This window comes from Rhincodon typus, chromosome 12 (assembly GCF_021869965.1).
Source record: "Rhincodon typus isolate 14 chromosome 12, sRhiTyp1.1, whole genome shotgun sequence".
Classification (NCBI taxonomy): Eukaryota; Metazoa; Chordata; class Chondrichthyes; order Orectolobiformes; family Rhincodontidae; genus Rhincodon; species Rhincodon typus.
In genome coordinates, this window is record NC_063343.1 from 51,330,313 (window position 1) to 51,338,680 (window position 8,368).

The window sequence follows — 8,368 nt, forward strand, 5'->3', positions numbered from 1 at the left end:
CAACTGCATTTGTATTCACCAGAGTTTAGAAGAATAAGAGGGGATCTAATTGGAAAAATGGAAAATTCTAACAGGGCTAGACAGACTAGATGCAGGGAGGATGTTTCTCCTGGTTGTGAATCTACAACCAGGGATTAGTCTTCGGAAATGGGGTAGGCCATTTAGGACTGAGATGTAACATTTCTTCACTCAGAGGGTGGTCAACTTGTGGAATTCTGTATCTCAAAGCTGTAGAAGCTGGGTCATTGAATATATTTGAGAAGCAGATTGATTTTTTTTTAAGATATTAACAGCAATATGGGCTGTGGAGAGAAAGCAGGAATGTGGCAGTTGAGACAGAGGATCAGCCATGATTATATTGAATGATGGAGCAGGCTTGAAGGGCTGAATGGCCTACTCCTGTTCCTAATTTCGATGTTGCTAAAATCAAGACCTCAATTTTTCCCACTTACACATCAACAACCAACTGGCAGAAGTTCAAAGCAACAGCAAAATTATAGATTGTGAACCAACACCATCGGTACATGGCTTGCAGGGTTGTTAGCAATCCACAGGGAAGTGCTCAGAGAAAAATAGGAATGTTACAAGTAAAAAAGGGAAAAGGTTCCAGAAAATTTCCACAAGTCCTGTGCAAAGACAGCCAAAATTCTTACACAACTGACATCAAAAGAGGTGGTTGAATGGGAGAAAGTCCCTGTTATTGTAATATTCATACCTTGAAGATCAGTGTAAATTATTAGCTGAGGAAAGTATACCAATCTAATCCACAAGTGGTGACCTTACTCTAAAGACAGTTTTAGAAAAACAAGCCCTCATTAATGAAAGAAATCAGCGACAGAGGTGACTATGATCTTTTGAGGAATAAAGTGGAAAAAATGTAAAGGAGAATACAGAAGTTAAGCCTCAAGCATCTTCCAGTACACAGGGAGGTGAATGTGATTAAGACTACACAAGAAGTGGCAGACTCTGGGCAATAGCAAGGCGTCCAATATTCCATAAAATTTGAAGGTGTAGGTATTGGAGGAAAGCTGCCAAGGAATCTTATTTCTGTTGAAGAAATGCTAGAAGAGCCACATTTGAAGTCAGTTCTTGAAGTTACAAGTTCAAGATACCACACTTCTTCCTGACATCCCAAGAACACTGGCCTACATACGTAAAGGAGGGTTCTCCATTTGAGGCATGTGAAACAGTCCTCCTGCTGATAAGGAACAATTTGTATCATAGATCAAGAAAATGGTGATGTCAGATTTTTGCAGCAGCAGCGGGAGCGTTGAGAGTTGAGAGTGAGGACTAGGGGGCTGCCGGGAGGTAAGTTTCCCATTTAAATACTTACCTCGTGGAATCAGCGGCCTCCATTTTTGCTGCAGCAGCAGCGGGAGCAGTGAGAGCAGGAAGGTAAGTTCTTCATTTCGGTAGTGGAGCTGAGTGGAAGCAGTTGAATTGCGCTCTGGGAACGTGAGTGAACTGATATATTTGGGCAGTGGCAAAGGTAGTAATCTCAGGATTGCTACCAGTGCCACGTGCTAGTCAGAGTAGAAATGAAAGAATAGGCAGGATAAATGAGTGACTTGAGAGATGGTGCAGGAGGGAGGGGTTCAGATTTTTGGGACATTGGGACCGGTTCTGGGGGAGGTGGGACTATTACAAATCAGATGGTCTACACCTGGACAGGACTGGAACCAATCTCCTGGGGGTGCTTTTGCTAACGCTGTTGGGGAGGGTTTAAACTAATGTGGCAGGGGGATGGGAACCAAATGAGGAGGTTACTGGACAGTAAGGAGGTAGTATCTAAAGCCTGTATGGAACTAGGTAATGAAGTCAGAGTGACTAAGGGGAAGAGTAGGCAGAGAGCAGATGATGAACACAAAAGGACAGGTGGTCTGAGGTGCATTTGTTTTAATGCGAGAAGTGTAGTAGGTAAGGTAGATGAACTTAGGGCTTGGATTAGTACCTGGGAGTATGATGTTATTGCTATTACTGAGACTTGGTTGAGGGAAGGGCAAGATTGGCAACTAAATATCCCAGGATATAGATGCTTCATGCGGGATAGAAAGGGAGGTAAAAGGGATGGAGGAGTTGCATTACTGGTCAAAGAGGATATCACAGCTTGCTGAAGGAGGGCACTATGGAGGACTCGAGCAGTGAGGGAATTTGGGCAGAGCTCAGAAATAGGAAGGGTGCGGTAACAATGTTGGGGCTGTACTACAGGCCTCCCAACAGCGAGCATGAGATAGAAGTACAAATATATAGATTTAATTTTCCCAACATTGACTGGGATTCACTTAGTGTTAGGGGTTTAGATGGAGCAGAATTTGTAAGGAGCATCCAGGAGGGTTTTATAGAGCAGTATGTAAATAGTCCAACTCGGGAAGGGGCCATACTGGACATGGTGTTGGGGAATGAGCCCGGCCAGGTAGTTGAAGTTTCAGTAGGTGATTACTTTGGGAATAGTGATCACAATTCCGTAAGTTTTACAATACTCATGGACAAAGATGAGAGTGGTCCTAAAGGAAGAGTGCTAAATTAGGGGAAGGCCAACTATAGCAAAATTCAGCAGGAGCTGGGGAATGTGGATTGGGAGCAGCTGTTTGAGGGTAAATCCACATTTGATATGTGGGAGACTTTTAAAGAGAGGTTGATGAGAGTGCAGGACTGACATGGCCCTGTGAAAATGAGGGATAGAACGGGCAAGATGAGGGAACATGGATGACAGGTGAAATTGTGAGACTAGCAAAGAGGAAAAAGGAAGCATACATAAGGTCTAGGCAACTGAAAACAGACAAAGCTTTGGAAGAATATCGGGAAAGTAGGACCAATCTGAAACGAGGAATTAAAAGGGCTAAAAGGGGTCACGAAATAGCTTTAACAAACAGGGTTAAGGCAAGTCCCAAAGCCTTTTATTCGTACATAAGGAGCAAGAGGGTAACTAGAGAAAGGGTTGGCCCACTCAAGGACAAAGGAGGGAAGTTATGTGAGGAGTCGGAGAAAATGAGAGATTCTTAACGAGTGCTTTGCTTCGGTATTCACCGAGGAGAGGGACATGACGGATGTTGAGGTTAGGGATAGATGTTTGATTACTCTAGGTGAAGTCGGCATAAGGAGGTGGGGTGGGGGGGGGGGGGGGGGGGGGGAGTGTTGGGTATTCTAAAGGGCATTAGAGTGGACAAGTCCCCAGGTCCGGATGGTATCTATCCCAGGTTACTGAAGGAAGCGAGTTAAGAAATAGCTGGGGCCTTAACAGATATCTTTGCAGCATCCTTGAGCATGGGTGAGGTCCTGGAAGGCTGGAGAATCGCTAATGTTGTCCCCTTGTTTAAGAAGGGTAGCAAGGATAATCCAGGTAATTATAGACCGGTGAGCCTGATGTCAGTGGTGGGGAAGCTGCTGGAGAAGATACTGAGGGATAGGATCTATTTACATTTGGAAGAAAATGGGCTTATTAGTGATAGGCCGCATGGTTTTGTGCAGGGAAGGTCGTGTCTTACCAACTTGATAGAATTCTTTGAGGAAGTGACAAAGTTGATAGATGAGGGAAGGGCTGGAGATGTCATATATATGGACTTCAGTAAGGCGTTTGATAAGGTTCCCCATGGTAGGCTAATGGAGAAAGTGAAGTCGCATGGGGTCCAGGGTGTACCAGCTAGATGGATAGAGAACTGGCTGGGCAACGGGAGACAGAGAATTGTAGTGGAAGGGAGTTTCTCAAAATGGAGAACTGTGACCAGTGGTGTTCCACAGGGATCCGTGTTGGGACCACTGTTGTTTGTGATATACACAAATTATCTGGAGGAAGGTATAGATGATCTGATTAGCAAGTTTGCAGATGACACTAAGATTGGTGGAGTAGCAGATAGTGAAGGGGACTGTCGGAGAATGCAGCAGAATATAGATAGATTGGAGAGTTGGGCAGAGAAATGGTAGGTGGAGTTCAATCCAGGCAAATGCGAGGGGATGCATTTTGGAAGATCCAATTCAAGAACGAACAAAACGGCAAATGGAAATGCCCTGGGGAAAATCGATGCACAGAGAGATCTGGGTGTTCAGGTCCATTGTACCCTGAAGGTGGCAACGCAGGTCGATAGAGTGGTCAAGAAGACATACGGCATGCTTTCAATCATCGGACGGGGTGTTGAGTACAAGAGTTGGCAGGTCATGTTACAGTCGTATAGGACTTTGGTTCCACCACATTTGGAATACTGCGTACAGTTCTGGTCACCACATTACCAAAAGGATGTGGATGCTTTGGAGAGGGTGCAGAGGAGGTTCACCAAGATGTTGCGTGGTATGGAGGGCCTTAGCTATGAAGAGAGGTTGAGTAGATTAGGATTATTTACATTAGAAAGACAGAGGTTGAGGGGGGACCTGATTGAGGTCTACAAAATCACGAGAGGTATAGACAGGGTGGATAGCAAGAAGCTTTTTCACCTGCCGAGTGGGGAACTCAATTACTAGGGGTCACGATTTCAAGGCAAGAGGGGAAAAGTTTAAGGGAGATATGCGTGGAAAGTTCTTTACGCAGAGGGTGGTGGGTGCCTGGAACGCGTTGCCAGCGGAGGCGGTAGAGGCAGGCATGATAGCGTCATTTAAGATGTATCTTGACAGATACATGAATGGGCAGGGAGCAGAGAGAAACAGATCCTTGGAAAATAGGCGACAGATTTAGATAGAGGATCTGGATCAGCGCAGGCTTGGAGGGCCGAATTTTCTTTGTTCTTTGTTCATTCAGGCTAGACCAGTCTCAAGCTCATGAAACTGGAAACATTTCCATTCTGACTATCATCAGAGGCTCAAGCCGCAGTCCGCTGAAGATTTTCCTTCCAAGGAGCACGATGTAAAGTACAAACATTTCACCTGTCCTGAAAGAGAGGTGAGAATATGCTTGGAGATTGAAATTTTGGCCAGAACAGATTATGACGCAGGAGGAATTTGGGAGTGTAAGCTAAATATTAATGGTTAAATGGAGTGCCATGAAATAACTTAGTGCGAGTTATAGAATAAAAGGATTTATAATTTAACTCTAGGGTTAGCTCATTTCACACAAGCTCAATAGTTACGTCACAGAGACATCAGATCATGTAGAACTTGAGCTTGTGTCTGCAAGGCTACAGAAGCATGGGCTGTATTATAAGCCTTGTAAATAGTTACCTTATTGGTGAACTTCAACAGATTTTAACGAGAGTGTGGACTATATCTTTCTTCATCATCTGCATTTCATGATTTGGCTCTGCTGGAAACTCTTGTCTCCTGGTGGTATTTAGTGCAACTCATTAGAAGCTGAACTTGCCACTAGCCTCAGTTGACATCTGCATTCAAACATTGTTGTCTGAACAAAGCGGATGTAATGCAGGCCTGGAACCTGAAAATATCCGAACCCAGGTTGAGAGTCAAGCTTTATGTCTCTATGGCCTCCATCACCATGAGCCTTGAACCTAGGCTGGTTACGTTGTCAGAAACAGAGGTGAAGTGCAGAGTCTGGCACTCTATTTACATCTATTCTATGTACATCTGTATACCAAAACCCTAAGGTGTTGCCTGGAAGGGGAAATTTTCGCTGCACATCAAGACGTTTGGATTTCACAGTAACAATATGAGATTGAGAGATAAAGAGACAAAGAAATTATATCATAAGGAGATCGAGATTCTTTCAACTTTATACCTACTATTCTTTGATTACAATTATGATTTACAACAGTTCCACACTTAGGACCTTCTGTACTTTCTGTCAAACCAATGTGGATAAGAGCTGAAGGAAGTTGAAATGCAAATATAAATTAGGCAGTGAACCACCAGCATGTAACTACCATCAATTCAAATCCGACAGGCCTAATTGTGGAACTGAATGAGCATGATTTACAAAGCATACCTGAACTACACGTATAAAAATCATAAGTTTCTAGAATATTTGACAATTATTGGTCTGAACAATTACATAATGAAATTGAAGTGATCCCTGCCCCTCCCAATACAGATCCTGTGATGGATGTACTCATATTACAGAATTTAAGTTATATAGAGTGAAAGTACACAACGGCTACTTTAAAATTGCAACACTCCTTCCTTTCTTTTGTACAAATTCTCTGCCTTTATTAGCTAGTCACTTATCAGGTATCGTGTTTAGTTGTAGCAGACCTGGTGTAACTGTCTTAGAAACCTTTAACACTAATAATAGGTAAATCTGTTGTGAACTGTTTGAAAGAAATGGAAACAGAAACCCCGGACAGTAGGAGGGCTCCTTCCTTACTCATTCAGGCGATTGTTACAACCCAATTCCAAAAAGAAGATGGAACATAAATGTCAATGATACCTGATGGAGTGGCCAACTGTGAAAGACTTCTAAATTAATCCTGAAAGTACACCTCGTAGAATGCTATTAAAACATTTTTCTACACTTTTTCACTGATGAGGGGCAACATTTTTGCATATTTTATGCACTAAACCCATCTTATCAGTCATAAAATTCAAGAAGTGCCATCTACAAAGTAAGGAGACTGACTAGTATATTATAAGAATGGTAGACTTGGCACAGCTGGTGCTTTTCACAACTTGAAGAGGTTGGAATGTAATAAATTTCATGCAAGTTTAAAATTCCACGTCTGATATTTCAGCTGTTCATTTCTATCAGTGGAATTAGCCCACATTACAGTTACAGAGTAGTTACTTCCAGTAAAAGAACAATCCATGTTTACCGACTAATGGTCAAAGCTTCTTAATATATATTTTCTTTTTAATTAGTACAGAGAAAGTTCACTAGATTTCTATTCTTGTATATAAGAGAACATAAATGACATCAGATGGAGAGACATGGATGATAGAGTATTTAGTGTGAGGAACCCATATTCTCAGAGTCAGGGTTCTTCTGAAGATGGTCAACCAGCTACTCTGGTTCTCCAATAGAATCCAGTTTCAAATCTTCTAACTTACTGTTTTTAGTAAACTTTGCACCTCGTGAATGTAACTCAATGTCCTGCAGTGGCAAATTCCAGGCACTATTCCATTAATGTATTTCTTTTTGTGTGAAAATACTTGTAGAGTTAAGAGCATGTTCCAGGCAGGGATACTGGAATTGTCTTTTTTCAAAATAGCAAGACCAAATACAATAAATGTGTACAACACACAGACCTACATACAGTACTTCCTAATATCCCCCACTGCTAATACAAATCCAAATAGTTTGCCTAACTAATTCTCACCAGACATAAAATAGATGTTTCCATTGACATGCACAATTTAATTCAAGAAAATTAGCTAAGATTTACTTTCTATCCAAGAAGTGAAGAAGTTGATTACTACCTCAGTCAGAAATGTTTCTCAATGTACAATCAGCTTGCAAGATGGCAAGGTACTTGACACAATGGTAAGGTGAATACTGTAATTCAATCACTCAATAAATCTTTCATGTCTTGCATGAGCAGAGAAAGCAGCATAAGCACATTGCCAGTGACCCTGGGCCATGGTTTCTCTCATAATTTGCTAGCTTGTGATTGGCAGGTAGCAAGCATGAGGTGGAGATATAATTAACCCTCCACAGCTCAGGGAGGAAAAAAAAAATCCAATCATACAGGGGCCTTTTTAATATTAGTTCACAACTTCAAATCATAAAAGTGAGAGACAAAGATGTTTTAATGCAAGTGAACCCTGTTCTCACAGATTTAACTCTTTGAACATCTCCTTCACAAGATATTCTTTCTGAACCATGGTGCAGGGTTTTGGCTGATATTTTCACTATTCAAGGACACCATTACATTCTGCTGATAAACTACTCCACCAAATTCTCTTGATTATCAAATGGAAAGCAACTTGCCAAGATATTTAGATAGCTATGGTAAATGTACCTGCTATTCCTCAAGGCAATGGTTTATTCTCACTGGCAGTGCTCATATCTGGAAGACAGATCCTGATATTTCTTCCCTTGCACACTCTCATCACTCACCGTCATGCTCTTTGTTAGCAAGAAGGGAGAAAATGGTACAAAAGCATGATCAACCACATGCAGACAATGAGGCCAACTTGAACCGGGCCAAAGCATGCAAGTTTAAGATTTTCATAAGAACACATGGTTTTTTGGAAATATGTGATGACATTGTAGACAGTGGGGACTGCAGATGCTGGAAGCTAGAGTCAATAACAGTGGAGCTGGAAAAGCACAGCAGGTCAGACAGGAGCCAAGGAGCAGGGAAGTCAACATTTCGGGCCGAAACATTGGTTTTCCTTCTCCTTGAATGCTGTCTGACCTGCTGTGCTTTTCCACCTCCACTTTTATTGACACTACAATGACTTTGTGTCCAGCCTAGGTCATATGACACCATAATAAGCAATGGTCAAATCCTGAGAAAAAGTTGACAACATGTCTAGATTTGATATCAATAAC